Source organism: Meriones unguiculatus, chromosome 11, assembly GCF_030254825.1.
Source record: "Meriones unguiculatus strain TT.TT164.6M chromosome 11, Bangor_MerUng_6.1, whole genome shotgun sequence".
NCBI classification, from domain to species: domain Eukaryota; kingdom Metazoa; phylum Chordata; class Mammalia; order Rodentia; family Muridae; genus Meriones; species Meriones unguiculatus.
This window is the reverse complement of record NC_083359.1, coordinates 21,663,149-21,678,437: the sequence shown is the minus strand read 5'-3', so window position 1 is coordinate 21,678,437 and position 15,289 is coordinate 21,663,149. Positions and strand designations below refer to the sequence as shown.

Sequence of the window (15,289 nt, the reverse complement as noted above, 5' to 3'; positions counted from 1 at the left end):
CAAGACTTACAGCTCTTTTTATGCATAGAAACCACATCCTGGTTGGTACACCTCGGTTAGCAAGAAGCAGAACTACAGAAGCCAAAAAGCAAGGTTAGTACATTTAGGAGCTTTTTTTTTTTTTTTTTAATTCAGGAACTTTGCTAGAAGTATGGACTAAGTCTTTGTTCTTGTTTTGACAGGTGTTGGGACCTCCCACCTGGGTTTTAAGGTCAGAAAGGTGCCTCTAAATGACATTAGTCATGCTAAGGTCTAGGGGCATATTACATTGATGGGAGAAACTATTATAAACATTCTAAGTATCTCTCATTAGTCTTTAAATTTCTCTAAAACTCAAGCCCATTATGCCTTTGCAGCTTTCTCTTTTAACATTCCAAGCTCATGGTCTATGCAGCTGGGCTGAAACTGAACTCATTATATACCTTGGGCCAAATGCCTGATCCTCCACTCTTTACCTCTAGAGTGCTGGGATTCCAAGCACGTACTACCACACCTGGCTTGTCAGTGCATTTTTAAACTACACTTTTGTATGTCTTCTTATTTTTTTTTTCATTCTGACTTTTTGTTTTAATTGGTAGTAACAAATGAAGTGGCAGTAAATCTACTCTAGAGTCTGGCTTCTACTGAACCACAGGCAAAGAGAAAGAATGGCAAGAAACACAACTCAGTCTCAGCCCCTCTGAATCTCATGTGGGTCCTGACATGCATCTGTTGACTGGGATTGTTTCACTCCTGTCTTTAGCATCTGCCTTGATTTCATCCTTTGGACATACTGCACAGCACACTCCTATATGAAAGCTGCTCCAGCTCACAGCCTTCCGGCTTCTAGCAACTGCCACAGCTCTTGATTAGCCAAATCACCGTCTGTGATACCCCATCAAGGAGTGATGAGCTGAACTGGCACTGGAAGGAAGAAGCAGAGACATGCTTTTACCACCATATTCCAAGTTCTTTTCTGAAGGCAACTTCTTAGCTTCATCTTAATTCTTATGATCTGTGTAGCCACTCCTAAAATCACAGCCATCTGGGAATTCTAAAGTAGCACAACCATATGTGAAAGCTTGCAGGGACTTTTGTCATTCTTGTGTGCCTGGACAGCTTCCGAGGAGTAGAATAATTTTCCTCTCTCATTGTACCACAAGAAAATCTTGCCAACACCAACTTCCTCTCATGTCATCAATCAGTCCCTTCATATCTGAGGGAAATTCTATATAAGGGATAAAGAATCTGTGGATTTCGGTCCTGTAACATTCTTTATGAGGAATATTCAACAACGGAAAGAAAATAAGCACCTGCGACCGGGATGGCACCTGAATGTCAGCATTGCCCAGACTCTTCATCTTTCACATCCTCCATGTAGTCCATGGTGCCAGGATCATCATAGTCAAATTATGTGTCCATAAACATCAGCATGCCCTCAACCTCCTTCATCTTGCTCTTCCTCCTCCCTCTCTTCCTCTCTCCTCTTCCAGATCCTTATCATCTTCTTCTTCTTCCTTGCTTTCCTACACTTGCTGCTTGGTCAGCTTCTTCATCTGCTAATCAAACCACTGGAGCTGAGATAGCTTTTCCACCTAGGCTCAGTTTCTCCACCCAGGCTCAGCTTCTCCATGCAGCCTCCAACCTTGCCACTCCCAGACTCTTTCATAGAAGCTAAAGTCACTTTATCAGAATATGTGAATGATTGAGCCTTGATGGCTACATTATGGCACCTTGCCCACACTGTCCACACCTTGTTCCTTCTCCAAGTTCTCTTCATCATCTCTTCTTGGCAAACCACATCTTACATCACCTTCATTTTATCTCCACATGCGGCCAGGAGTTAAGATAATTTTTCCTAGGCATTGAAAGTAGCAAACTTCTTACTGCAGACAGTAGGTGGCTATGTCCTTGTCCTTCTCCACTACAGCCTGCTGGTTCCTCAAGGCCTTCAGCGGTGTCATGGGCCATGTTGGCCACTTGGAGATGCAGACTTTAGCAATGTTAGTCAATCTCTCAATGGGCCTACTGCATCTCCAAGTCACAAAAAGCCACCTGGGAGGTGATGCAGGCATATGTTACCAACACAAGGCAAGAAGTAATAGGCAATCATGACTCCATATTCTTGTAGCATGCCAGATAGGATATATGTGGGAGTGAAATTTAAAGTAGTTCTGCTTCAAAATGGATGTGACAGCTACTGCCTAGAAATGTGTTTGCACATTTACTCTCTAGTTCTTGAGCCCTCAGCTTTTTCCTTGACACAACCAGTCTTTCCATATTCCGTGAGACTTACAGGCTTACCCTTCCCAGGTAGTTGAACATCTGTCCCTATAGAAGACAAGATTCCAGGAAGAAAAGGCAGCCTTTTGCCTTTCTTACAGTGATCATCCCTTCCTCACACACACTATTAAGAGTGATTTTCACTACCTCCTGCTTTTCCACAGGGTATTTTTATGGCCAACATCTCTGGCAAGGACCCCAGGATATGGTACAAATTCCTCTCCTTCTTGGGGGTCCCTGGGACTTATTTCATGCTTGCCCATATTCAACCTATAGAAAATTATTAAGGTGCTTGCTGATTTCTTCTTCTTTATTTATATATCCTCTTCCTCTCTTTCTTAATGACCATCATAGAGGGTAGAGCCCACAGGCCCAGTTTCTCTCCTAAGGAGCCTCTTCCTCCCCCTCGTGCAGGTAGTTTGCTGATTTTGTGATTTAAGCTTTCTAGTGAATCCCAAAATCATTTAGGCTTTTGTAATATAGCTGTTTTTTTCTCTCTCTCTTACTATTAGAATAACAGTGATGCTCCTTCTAGCTCCCTGTATCCTTAGGGGAAGCATAACTCCTTGTCTCATCTATTTAGGATGCCATAACAAGCACCATAAATTACACGACTTGCAAATGCAGAAAATGTATGTCTCACCATTACAAAGGCTGTAAAGCCCTGAACCAAATTGCTGGCAAATTTCCTGTCTGGCGAGAGCCACCTTCTTGACCATAGACATCACCTCCCTACTCTGAACTCAAATGATAAAAGGTCAAATTGTTTCTGTTAGGACTTCCTTTAGAGATGTTCTAATCTTATTCATAAAACGTCTCCCTATAATATATTTCCCTCCAAAGTCACCACCCACTAATATCTTCAATTTAGAGGAGACCATTCTCAACATAGCACTCACCTAGATGCCTACGGGCCATTAATGACAGCAGCTAATATAGTTACTGTGTGTCTAGCAGGGTGCTTGCTATGAAATTTATACAGATTAGATCATTGAATCCTCATTATTTCATCAGCTTCCTGGACTAGGAAACCAAGACCCATAACAGTGAAGTTATGTGCCCAAGGTCTAGCAGTAGTAGGAACAGAATACAAATCCAAAGAGTCTCCACCCAAGTGATATGCCCAAGGTCTAACAGCCGTTCAGTAATAGGAATTGAATGCAAATCCAGATAGTCTACCTCAAGAGCCATCTTGTCTGTCCTGTTATCTGTACTCTTTGAGGGAAGGACCAAGTGCTGTCTCTTGTTTGTACCCTTCCAGGATCATATAACACCATTGAAATGAGGCTCCAGTGACTGTAGAAGTAAGAAATCAGTGGCAACCTCTATCCGAGAAAGTGAAAGGGCCTGGGAATAAATGGTCAGGAGTGGGCTCACCCATTCCTGTTTCTTCCTATCTCCAGTTTCACATTCAGGAGAAATGTATATCCTGAGAAAACCTCCTTAGGCTGAGCACGTTCGTCCATGGCAGGAAAGGATAAATGACTTCTCCGCGATGGGATGTTTGCTTGATTAGGAGAAAATACAGTCCATGTCTCATATGATTTTACCTAAACTTCAGCCACAGAACTGAAAGTTCAGACTCTATCAAGCTACAGTTTCACACTGTGTCTCTCTGACTCTCTCACACTGTGATTAAGCAATAAAATCTTAAAGGGCAAAATCTATAAATTGTACTTCTTTGTATCCCACACAGTACCCAGCACAAAGCTCTGCAAATACCTGTTGAATGAGGGAATGAAAGGAGATTAAGCTCATCTGTTCTGGTCGTGCAGCCTTAGTAAACCATCCCAGAGCAGCACTCTCCCTCTGGAAATTTGGGGATGCGCAGAACTCAAGGGCTTAGTCAAAGATGGATGGATGGATGTCAGCTCTAAATCTTCAAGACTTCATATTCTTTCTGATTCTTCAGTCTGAAGGACTGCTGGGCTGCAAAAGTGTAAAACTCAGGTTCTTATCTACATTTCTTTTTCACTTATTAGTCAGCAGGCATTAGTACATAGAGATAAAAGAAACTTAAAGACTTGACAAATAAAAGGGTACCTTGGTTATTATAAAACACTATAAAACGCCTATATTCTTAGCATGGTTATTCCCTCTTGGTCTAGTACATGTAGATGCTATGCTCATGGTTGGAGAGGTAGCTCGGTAGTGAAAAATGAGTACTGCTTTTGCAGAGGACCCGAGTTTGCTTTCTAGCACCCATACCAGGAAGCTCTCAACTGTTTCTAATTCCAGCTCCCGATGACTCCAATACCTCTGGCTTCTGTGAGCACCAGCACTCGCATGCACATGCCCACAGAGATATGCATACATACACATAACTAAAAATAGCAACTCCTGTCTGAGAGAGACAGAGCAGGAGGAGGACTAGGACTGAAGATAAAGTTCAGCCCTTAAGAGTACATACTGCTGATGCAGAGGACCCTACTCTCAACCACCTGCAACTCCAATTCTAGGGGGCCCAGTGCTTTCCTCTGGCCTCCACAAGCACTGTGCCCACACTTTAATCACACATAATTTAAAAATTTAAGTGCTCCTTTTTGATTGCTGAGTAGCTCAGTAACCAATTGGTTTCCCAAAGTGAGGGGAACAAGGACTATTTCTAACAGGAACTCAATGACTGGCTCTTTGGTCTCCCCACCCCTGAAGGGAGGAGCAGTCCTGTTAGGCCACAGAGGAGGGCTTTGCAGCCAGTCCTGAAGATACCTGATCAAACAGGATCAGATGAATGGGGAGGAGGTCCCCCCTATCAGTGGACTTGGAAAGGGGCACGGTGGAGATGAGGGAGGGAGGGAGGGAGGGACTGGGAGGGAATGAGGGATCGGGACACGGCTGGGATACAGAGTTAATAAAATGTAACTGATTAAAAAAAAATTTAAATGCTATGCTTAGTGGTTGGAATAATACAAATAAAACCTAATTTGGATTGGAAGATTCTGGGCTACAATCTAACTTTAACCCTCATAAAACTCGTATACTAAACGTAATCACTTGCACTGTTATATAAGGGAGCTCTGAGACTCCGCAGACCTGAAAGATTAGACTGTTTGCTGGATTAATAGATTGCAGGATTAGAGTCAAACATGGGCAGTCTGAGTTGAGAGGTCTTTTATCAAGGAAAGCTCTTCTCCGGTTCCTTTAATGCAAAGCAAAGGTTAACATTTGAATCCTGTTTCTAAGAAAATCAGCGAAAATCAGCTAGAGTCAAACCATGACGTATCTGATGGGTTGTGTGGATAGATGTCATGTCTTCACTGTCCCGTTGTGATCTCCTCTGCTCTAACACTTCAACCATCATTAATGTGACAAGAATACTTAAAACTCTGTCTTCCTGGCTCCAGATCCATTAGCCTCCAAGCCATCCTGGCATTCATTCAACAAATACTCAGTGGGTGTCATCTTTGTCAGACATAAGTTATATGTTGAACAGAGCACAGATATTTTTAAGGCCTTTAAAAAAGAATATCATCGAGAAGAAATCAAGGAATAAATTAAATCAAAATCTTACCACTTTGTGTAGTACCATGTTGTATGGATATATCATTCATCTAATATGTCATGTTTTGCGTTATCTAGGCTTTCTTGACTACCTTAATTATAGATGGCACTGAAATTAATAACTTTTGCACAGATCAATATGAAAATACAAGACTGATACTGTAGAACAAAACCTAAGAATTCCCTGTGGTTTTTTAATTTGTTAGAATTAAACAAGCTGTACACCATAAAAATTGTTACTGATATAGAATTCCTATGGAAAAATCCTTACTTTGGTGCATTTCTCTTCTATTAATGTGAGCTAGACACACTGTGTACACACTATTATGACCCTAAGCAAAACAAATTAACCTCTCTAGTCCTCTGTGCACTCTGAGATTGGAACAGAGGAGGAAAAAACTCAAGAAGCACTTCAGAGGGTGAATCAATCAGACTCACTGCTCATTTGGGTAGAGTGTGAAGAGGTGAAGGGAACGTTGACCTCAAATTGCTCTGCATGAGAATGGATGACAATGCTTCTAACTAACCAACAAAAGGCATAATGAAAGGCACTGTTTAGAAGAAAAGCCGTAAGTTTGATTTCTGACACACTAACCAGAGAAGCCTGTGCTCCAGGAAAGGTTGGTACCATGGTGAGGGAGAGGATTCACCCAGAGAATGACACAGGTTGGTTGGTTGATTGTTGACAGCATGAACTTAGAGCAAAGTTTTTAATATTTACCATGCTGCAATCTTTTATTACAGTTCCTTATGTTGTTGTGACCCCAACCATAAAATTATTTTTGTTGCTACTTCATACTGTAACTTTGCTACTGTTAAGAATCATAATGTAAATACCTATGTTTTCTTATGATCTTAGATGATGCCTGTGAAAGGGTCGTTTGATCTGAACGGGGGTTTGGAGGGCAGGTCACAACCCATGAACTGAGAACCACTGATTTAGGAGAACTGTTATCACTAAAGAGACAGTTACAGGCATGACCATAAGAGATTTTCTACATTATATTAAATAAGAAGAGAATATCAACTCCTAAAAGAAACAGAGGAAGAGGAGGAAGAGGAGGAGGAAGAGGAGGAGGAGGAGGAGGAGGAGGAGGAGGAGGAAGAGGAAGAGGAAGAAGAAGAAGAAGAAGAAGAAGAAGAAGAAGAAGAAGAAGAAGAAGAAGAAGAAGAAGAAGAAGAAGAAGAAAGTGAGTTGACCACATGACTGATCACTCTGCTTCCTGCTTCCTGCTTGGGCATGTAATGTAATGTGTCCAGCTATCTCATGCCCCTACTGCTATGACGTCCTTGGCAGTGATGAACTGTACCCTCAAACTGTGAGATAAAATAGACCCTACCTTCCCGAAGAAGCGTCAGTCGGATATTTCGTCAGAGCATAAGAAAAGTAGCTAAGAAAGGCACTAATCGGCTTCATGATTCGACAGTAGCCTTGCAATTGACCGGGGAAAAGGAAGCATGATCAGGTGTTCCCACACCTTCCTTACCATGACAGACTGTTCCCTCAAAACAAGCCCTCCTTTTAAGTTTCTTTGGTTGGATATTTTATCAAAACAACGAGAAAATAACCACACTGTTTGATTGGTTGCTTACTTCCTTGGCCTTTTAGTTGGTTGGTTGGTTGCTTGGTTGCTTAGCCCTTGGTTGGTTTCTTGGTCGACTGGTCTTCAGTTGGTTGTCAGGCTGCTTGGTTTCTCAGCTGCTTGATCCTCGGTTGTGGTTGCTTGCTTGCTCCTAATTTGGCCAGTTGGTTGCTAGCAGCCTAGATGGCTGCTTTGTTGGTGGCTTTCTTGCTTGCTCAGTTTGTGCTTGCTTGCTTGCTTGCTTGGTTTTCACAGTACATTTAACACATTATGGAAGTATTATAATTTCAGTACATCCAGAAATTTGGGGGACCAGCCAATACATGAACATAACTGCTCTTTTTCATGTAATTTTAAAAATGCACTCTCATTTAAATAACATCATAAATTTATGAGGATGGTAAGATCATTATTCCTATTAGTCCCATGAGCAATATTCAGCTAAGAAATAAAATCCCCAAGTTCATACCATGCCATGCATAAGCCAAATCTAGTTTGCTTGAATCTAAATCCAAGGACCCCTGACAATGAGCAATCTTGGGTCCAGAGGTAAGAAAATACTTGCCCAAAGTTACACATCCTCATTCTCAGCCAAATAACCTGATCTGAATTGAACAGAAAATTGTTCCTCACTAAGCTAAGGTTAAATGCCTTTCATCACCATCCTAGAATTTCAGGCCATCTCTTTTGTAGTCTTCTTATTCCTATGCTTATTCTTATTCTTATTCTTCCTTTGCCTCTACTTCTGATTCTCCTTCCACTTCTTCTGCTTCCTTTTCTTCTTTTCTCTCAGGCCCGAATTCAAATACATGGAACAGAGTGAAAGGTCCAGGGGAGGAAGAATCACAGAAAGAAAGCATTCTGATAATAAAACATCTTGCCACATGAAAAGGTCAAATGGGTGCTTGGTTTCTGTCTGTAATAGGCTTCAATTTGAACAATCCCAGCCATGAAATACCAAGCAATTTTCTGACCTTTTTAGCTGTGGCTACAAACACTTTGATTTTTGGGACACTTTATATCTATATTTGACACTAACTAAAAGAAACAAATTGTTTCTAGGTACGGTGATCCCATGATACAAAATACAACCTATAGGCCTAAATGGTAGAGGCTGATGGTTGCTGGGGAGTTTTGCCCTCTTGTTTCATTTTGTTTTAGCTGTCATATATTGAAACACACTTTCTGAATTTGTATGTGCCCCATCTTAGGTATCTTATGGGAGATACGGTTTACCTTCCATATAAGCTGAAAAAGCAAGACACTCCTGTCCTAGGCTCCCAGGAGGGCATAAGAGCTGGTCTTAGTCAATCAAATGCTAGCACCCTGACTGGCCTTCGAGTGGAAACTTAGAGATACAAATAAGTAAAAATAAATAATCCATTCCAGAAATAGCGTCAACAATAGTAGTAGAAATCTATTATCCAAACACAGGAAAGCTAAGGAAGAGTACCCTCTGCCCCAGTGCCAGTCATCTATCTGGCACAACACTTCACAAACTTGGGATTCACAAGAGTTTAGCAACAATGCTAACTGCTTCCTGTTTTCTCTAGCTTCTGTCCTCATCCTTGGCCTGGATATCCATACTTCCCAGCAATTGTGTGAAGATAGACAGACAGACAGACAGACAGACAGACAGATAGATAGATAGATAGATAGATAGATAGAGGAATATAAAAACAAGAGCTGGAATACTTGAGGGGAAGGGGACCTACAGAAAAACAGGAGTTTAAGAAAAATAATGATGGGAAGAAATAAGATAGCAATATACTGTATATAACAAGAACTGTCAACATTTTTCAGACTAATTTTATTAAAAAAAAACATTCTTGTTTAGTATGAACAAAAGCAGCTTATTTTGTAACAAAAAAAATGCAATAAAGGAAGCTTTTTAAGTTATGGTCAGTTACAGGTAGAACAGACAGCACAAATGCCTGTAGTCACATCTCCCAATGCTTACAGGAGAAACAAGGTGTAGACTGATTTCCTACCCAAATCTACATCTGCAGCTAGATATCTCTATTCCAGTCAGAGACATCTTTGAAAACTCACAATGCTCTCCATCTCTTGCTTCTTCCCAGTATCCATTAGCCAGATACTTCTTATATTATTTGATAATGACCACTTGCTGGGGTCTCTCTTCCTCCCTCCACTGGCCAGATTTGAGGCAGGAATTTATCACTTCCTTCATGCTCAACTGCTACTGTATTTTAACTGAACTACTTGTCTCCAGTGTATTCTGTGCCGTATTAATCTTGCCAAGACACTGCCTCATCATTCTCCAGATCAAGCCCTCAGTGTCTGCTGCCTGTGGGGTGAAATCCAAACTATTCAGCATGATGCATGAGACCCCTAATGATGCCTTCCTGCTTCCTGTCTTTACGGCTTAATCACTATATGCTTCTATTCAGAACAATTCTGTTTGGATCAAGGAACTTTTCTAATTCAGTTCTTGGAATTAGACCCAGTGTTGTAGCACTGAGCACAAGAAATATATTCTTTAAAAGTACACTGACTTTAAAGTGTGGCTGGAGGGTTTCCTCAGTGGTTAAGCTCACTTGTATCTCTTGGCTCAGTTCCTAGTACCCATATGATGGCCCACAACTATCTGTAACCCCAGGTCGGGGCAGAGGGGTCCAACACCTTCTTCTGACCTCCTCAGGCACCAGGTATGCACATATATACGTACACACATGCAGACAAAACACTCGTGCACATATAATATAGTAAATAAAGGTCAATTTTTAATTGAAATAATAATAAACAACAGGAAGAAGACTGGGAAGCATTGAGTAAGGGTGCTTGCTGTCAGTCTGAACAGTCTGAGTTCAACTCCCAGAATCCCCATGGCAGAAAAGAGAATCTCCTCCTTTGAACCGCCTCCTGGCCTCCACACGTGTTCTATGGCACAGTGCATGCATAAACATACACAGACATACACAAAATAAATAAATGCAATTAAAATGTTTTTAAATTCAGGGAATCAAAGATATAATGCATTTTTTCAATAATAAATATAGAAATGTAAAAATTGTATAGACAGCAGCATGATTTTTATGCCATCAACATTATAGCAACCCATACCCAAGATAATCATCACATAAAATGCTTATTCCATGGCACACTGTATTCTAAATATTAGTGTTATCTGTATAAAGATTCCAGTAACTTCATAAGGCAAGTGTCAGAGTCCCATTTACATAAAGGAAAAGAAAGTATTGAAGGACTAAAAAAAAAGTATATATTCAAAAGCGTTTTTCTGCCAATAAATGTAGAGAAAAAAAATCAACCACCAAGAAGTTGACTTTTAAATAAAGAAAATGTGGTCTTAAAAGATCACTGTATAAGTAAGGAAACTACATAAATGTGTTATTTTGTGATATATGCCTTAAATCAATTCTAGAAGGAACAATATTGCTAGCATTAGTTTCCTACTAGTGCCTTACAGACTACAAATGTTCCACACAAGGCTTATGCTACTCATAAAACTTCTTACCGAAATAAATTTTAGGACCCACTTTCTAGGAATTTCATTCCATATAATTTAGTACCTTGCTCTTTTATTAAGCATCCGAGTGTGTGAGGATAGAAGAGATACAACTGGCCCCTGAATCTAACTTTAAGAAATTCTCAGACAGGTAGTCACGGTGTGTGGTCCTGGTCATCAGACATGAACCCTGAGCCCTGTTCCTTCTGGCTCCTCCACTTACTTGTTGCAGGACTAAATATTTCTCTTTCCCACCCATACCTGTGTCCTGTTCTAGTTAAAGAAAGATGGAGCTGATGACCTAACCTGCCATTGAATAGCCATCTCACCAGTGTGCTACTCCAACAAAAACCTGCTTTTCTCACCATGCTCCCATTGCTCAGTTGATGGGGTGGACCTAAGGTTCTGTTTTGGGAAGGATGCCAAGGTTTTTTTTTTCCAAAGGGGAAGGAAAAAAATAAGTCCATTCGAATATGTGTGTTGTGCCAGTATGAAAGGGACTGGAAATAAGTGTTCAAGGTGTTTTATAACCTCAGCAGAGACACGCAGATCTGTCATGCCTCATCCAAACAGACTGTTTCTCTACTCAAACTGTCCCTTTAACCTTACTGGAATTATCCCTCTGGCTCCCCTTCAAAGGCTCCATAAATACTCTCTCATCGCTTCTTTCTACGTGCCACTGTTTATATTTCTAATAAATAACTGTTTCGTTCTGCTTTATAATGAGCACCAGTTTATCAGCCACCCTCTCTTTCTCAGGGTAAGGGGCATTGTATTACTGTGTGTATTTGGAGAGATTTAAAAAAAAAAAAAAAAAAAAAAAAAAAAAAAACACTAAAATTCTAGACTCCCAGGATGAACTGTTACTAAACAAGGCTAATCGGGATAATGGGCAAAAATGCTGAGACAGGGTTCAGCACCGTGGACAGCTCACGAGGAGTCTCTGTTCTTGCACACAGGTCTGCCTGCACAGCAGACCCTGTTTTCCGCCCTACTGGCTCTTGTAAAGACAGCTCAAGGACTTTCCATATAAGCAAATCCCCAGGAAAGGGGACAGTCTTGTGTGCTCGTGACCTTTACTGCCTCCATCTAACTAACTGATCTCATCACTGTGGAAAGAAAAATTGGAGTCCAGACTCCAGGTCAAAGTACTGGATTTTGATTCTGGCTTCCCCACTCAGTGGCTGTATAGAATTAGGTAAATTGCACAGTATCTTTGTGGCTCGGTAATATAAAAAAATACAGCTGCCCGCTTCACTGAGTTTTACTGATTACAAAATCATCTTCATATAGTGCTTAGAACACTCTTGATATAGACTAGTGCTCAGTGGAGGTGAGCTGTCAGCAGTTAATGGCTACATTAAGAGCCAACCGGCAGCTCTGTCTCGGCCAGAGACACACAGGAGTTCAGAAAAACTGTGTCTATTTCCTCGATGGTTGGATAAGACAGTTCAAACAGAAAAAATACTGAAATATTCTTTGCAGTGTCTCAGTAAGATTTTTCCTCTTTAACTTCTGGGGTTTGTTCAGAATTTTTTCTTATTTGTTTACATTTTCGGTGTTGAACAACTTCATATATGTGGACACATATGCATATATATATATATATATATATATATATATATATATACATGTATGTGTACATGCAATATATATTCATCATACTTTTTGCCTCTTCACCCATCTACTGAACCCCTTTTTCCCAACAAGCCCCCCTCCCTACTTCATTTTTTTTCGGTCTCCCACTGCTTTTAATTACAGCTCCCTGCATCAGTGTGAATGTGGTTACTCTCTTGAACAAGGGCAATTTACCACAGCGGCAACACTGAGGAAAGTGGGATTCTCCATCCCTAGCAAACATCAACTGCGCATAACTCCTCACCGAGGGGTGGCTTTATGAGGTCCTCCCTTCTCCATGGTGGAATGCTTAGGGCACTCCTGGGCATGCTTTACACAGGTAGTCACCGCTGCTCCGTGTTCCTAGGTGGAAGAGCCACTTCACATCCAAAAGACAGGGCTTCACAGAGCTCCTTCCCCTACTCGGGCTCTCACACGTTTTCCACCTCTCTTCCACGATGTTCCCTGAGCTTTGGGGGAGGTGATATAGATGTCCTCTTTAGGGACAAAACCTCAATAGGCATTTATTCTCAACACGTTGACCAACTACAGCTCTTTGCCTTAACTGTCACCCATTGCAAGCAGAAGCTTCTCCTTTTTTTTTCATTTTTTTTTTAGTATTATCGTTTTTATTACAATGTATTCAATTTGTATCCCAGCTGTGTCTCCTCCCTCGTCTCCTCCCAATCCCATCCTCCCTCCCTCTTCTCCTGTGCCCCTCCCTAGTCCACTGATAAGGAAGGTCCTCCTCCCCTCCTGTTTGACCCTGGCCTATCAAGTCTCATCAGGACTGGCCGCATTGTCTTCCTCTGTGGCCTGGCAAAGCGGAAGCTTCTCTTGTTTGGTTATCTCATATGCTGTCAGCAGTCAGAGCTTGCAGGATCTGGACTCCTGGATACCACAATCCCAAGCCTTCAGTTCAGACTCCTTGACTTCACTCTCCTGAATTATAGATAAGTTGGGAAACAAAAGGCACTAGGATCTGAACATACCCCAGGCTTTCTTCACTTTCAGAAAGCCTAACTGCAACCTTGATATTTTTTTCATAAATAAGAGACCCTCAGAAAAGGAGAGAAAGCAGAAGACAGTGGCGTTTCCCATCCACTGCCCTGCTCTCTGCCATCCATCACAGTCTCCCTTGGTATCTGTAGCCATCCGTTTCAATAACCTCAGCTTGTTGCTTCTAGTGTTTGTATAGTTTGCATGTTTCAGTTTTCTGTTGAACCTTTCTAACTGAGTATTCCTGAAACAAATCCCCGACACATCCTCTGGGCAGACTTGTTTATGAGTTTTCCATTTAATCCCCAGTGACTTTGCACAAGTGATTTTAGAAGTGTTACAAACCTAAACAGCTCCCTGGCCCACTGCAGTTTTTCCACGTGAGATCATGGCTTTAAATCTCAAAATCACAGCATACCTTGTTATTAATAGCAGGGGATTTCGGCTCACCACAGTTCTCTGGTCAGCTGCTAGAAAAGCAGGTTTAACATCCTCCAGACTGTGAAATTAAAAGAAAAATCCTAAAACTGTGAGCATTTTCATTTCATTAGAACTACACCTTTCATTCTTTCTCCAACACCTCATCATATCTCAGCCATGAAGGTTCAGGATCCATGTCCGGGGGACCCTGGAACAGGTAACTATATCTTATCTTTTCAGCTTCTATGTTATCATACAGTGATTTCTTGTATTCATGTCTCCCTTGCCACTGCAATAAGGAGGGTATCTTCCCTGTTATGTTGGTGTTAGAATTAGTCACAAGCTTTTGCTTTGGCCAATGTGTCACGTGGCAATAACAGAAACTGCGCCCATGCTGCTGGAGCTGAGTTCTTAGAGTTCCACCAAACTCATGAAATAGTTGTTTACTGGACCTAGAAGTAGAATGAGTTTGTAGTGAACAGAGCTTGCAGAGTTGGCCTGTCACAGCCAACCCAATACATGAGCTAGTTATTTTATTTCATTATTATTCCTTAGAAGCTTCTTTGTTTTCTAATGAGAGACAGAAAAGGGGTGGATCCAGATGGAAGAGGGGGGCTGCCAGAGGGAAAGCTGGGGAGAGTACAGGAAGGGGAAACCATAATTAAGATATATTATATGAAAAACAGATCTATTTTTAACAAAATAAAAATAACAGACTATTGCTATGTGTCACTGGGATTTTAAAGTCACTTGTTACAGTATGTTGTGATTGTGGCGAAGTTTCAATCAATGAACAAGCATTTGGACTGCAGGACTGCCATATACTGACTCCTCATTGCCCAGAGATTAACAAGAGAGAAACCAGGTCATCGCCACTAGATGCGTAGTCTTTCGCCTCCTGCTGAAGAGAATCACATAGAGTGCATGGCCACATCTGAAAAGTTATCCAGCCATGATTTATAATTTGTTACCACATAACACCAGACAAACTAAAAGAGAAATTTTTTCTTATGTTTTTGTTTGTTTGCTTGCTTGCTTGCTTGCTTGCTTGCAAAGAGCATTATATAGCCCCAGCTAGCCAAAGATGACCTTGAACTTCAGATTCCCTTAACCTCCACCTTCTGAACACTGGGTTTACAGGTATGGAGTGTCATGCTCAGATCTTCAATTTTGTTTTATACTCTCCTTCCCTGACCTTGTCTCCATTCCACAGATAAAAAAAAAAAAAAGTCCCTTCTGAGAAAGGCAGAATTGTCCCAAAGTCATGCTGTGCTGAGGGAAAAAAAATCTAATCTCTGCTGTAATAAAATGCTTTAGAATTTATAAGAATCAAGAATTCCCAATAAGCATATAATTGAACTTGTTTTTACTGCCGTGGTAGAACTGGGCTGAAAATTAAAAATTCATTACCTAGTGCAGT

General features: G+C 41.1%; 1 pseudogene; it reads right to left on the bottom strand.

Moving 5' to 3' along the window:
• Nucleotides 1-606: 606 nt before the first annotated feature.
• Nucleotides 607-1,340, bottom strand: LOC110551029 (cytoplasmic 60S subunit biogenesis factor ZNF622-like; annotated as a pseudogene).
• Between the last annotated feature and the right edge of the window lie 13,949 nt (nt 1,341-15,289).